We start from the raw sequence: 2,084 nt of genomic DNA on the forward strand, positions 1-2,084 counted from the left end.
CTTGTTTTAACTGATGAGATCAAGTGTCACCTACGTCGTTGCTGACGTCGCGTTGCCAAGCAACCGGGCGCCGAAGATATGATTTGTATTTCAATCTGGCTACTTCAACGACCAGCCGCGTTGAGCTGTTAGAAATTGCTTTCTAAATCGCCGAAGCTCACAAATCGCAACCCACTGAAGCTTATAAGGGTTGCTGGCAAATGCTGTCCAACTTCTCTCCGTAATTATTCCCTGGGTTCTTAGCATAACGTGGGGATTTGACAAATCAAGGTGTTAGTCTGTTGATTTGCATAGCTGCGTGTCGAGAATTTTGAGAGGGCTGATTTTATTAATGTGCAGATGGTAGGTATAAGCTAGTGCCACTATCGCTATACAAACACCCATCAACCCCTCTACCCCTTCATCATCTTTGCTTCATTTGCCCTAACAAATCCGTGCTCTATTAATTATTTACCATCCTCAGGTTTGTATATTTGGTAAGTGGCTTTTCGTCCATTGCCAAATCCCTGGTCAAAAGCCTTTATACACTGGCGTCAGAGCTGCCCATAATACTGCCAATGTGTTGAATGGTCAATCGTCTCTCAGCCATTGCTAGACCCAGGATTTGGGCAACGATTTCTTGATTGGTGGTACACCTTTACTTATCTCAACAATACTCATCTTTAAAGCCTTTTTCTTTACGATCAATTTCTGCCTAGTACCCACTCACAGTTTAATATGCTTAATTCTGCCAGCTTTTTACGGTATATTCCCAGCATATTTTCAATTTTTCGTTATCGGTAGACTTAGGAGGTTGATTTATGTTTAAGCAAAAACGGTTTTGTGCAAATGTCTTTTTCCTTAAGACTATATTCTGCCTACTATCCAGTCACTGTTGAGTTTGCTTAATTCTGCCAGCTGTTCACTTGTATCCTTCCAGAATATTTTCCATTCTTTGTTATCGATGGACTTAGGAGGTTTACTTTTCTAAAAAGAAATGATTTTGTGCAAATCCGTTGTCTCCATTTTTGGCCATTGATCAAGGTATTGCATTTTAAGGAGCAATAGTGCAAAAGGTATTATAACAAGGATCATAGTGTGTGCGTTCTCTTATTAAAGGTAGCATGAGAATGGAAATAGCGAGATTTGGAGATCTCTACTATCTCTGGAGACTGGAATGCTCATGAAATATTGAGCATAGTGCTAGCTAATTGAATTCCCGTCTAGGGCTCACGAGAACCCGCACAGCTCCCATTTAGCCAACCTCTTAAAATTCACACGCCAACTGGCTTGGTTTTGCTACTGGTAGCATTTTATTAATGTAGTTTATAAAATCACTGATGGCTAGAATTGACATTTCAAAGCTATTTTTTTTTATAAACCAATTTTCAGGCAAGGACAGAAAAAAAACTATAATAGACAAAACTATTTGTGCGTAACATTTCTCGAGATTTGTTTTCGATGTCAAATCTGGAAAGTAAGATCCATTGAGTGGCTAATATGTCTTATACCCCGGTCACACAGAGACGCCGCTTCTACTCCGTTGTAAAATTGTCGGAGAGCGTGGCCAATCGTGGGCCAAACGTGGGAGGATCTCCATGAGCGTGGTTTTGTCGGGGTGGGATCTGCTAGGTCGCGAAGCTGCGAGCTCTCCCTACGCTTATTTTGAACTGCACAAAACAAGCGTAGCCGGGTCGACAAGGATTATATCTTGTCAGGATGGTCCTTGGAAGGACCTGAACAGAGATGACCATATATTCCACGCACCTCCTGAAGCATCTAAAGGTTTCTCTCTCACGGCTTCTCCAGTGACTGGTTTACGAGGGTACTGGGCCAGTCCCTTGGGGGCTGATTCCTTGCTACAACAGGCATAATATGGTTTCTGTTCAGATAAAGATGTATGTCTCCTCTTCATAGGTTCTGGTCTTCTCCCATCAGTTGTTTTCTTCTTCCATTGGTTCTGCTTCAAAACTCGGAAGCCGTTATATATTCAACAGAACTATGGACTATGTTTCAAATTGGCCTGTGCGATAACTGGACATGAATTAGAACAAAAACCTTGTTTCAGTTATACAGATAGCCCTAATGAATTATCGCAGTACGAG

The sequence above is a fragment of the Littorina saxatilis genome, linkage group LG12, assembly GCF_037325665.1.
Source record: "Littorina saxatilis isolate snail1 linkage group LG12, US_GU_Lsax_2.0, whole genome shotgun sequence".
Lineage (NCBI taxonomy): Eukaryota > Metazoa > Mollusca > Gastropoda > Littorinimorpha > Littorinidae > Littorina > Littorina saxatilis.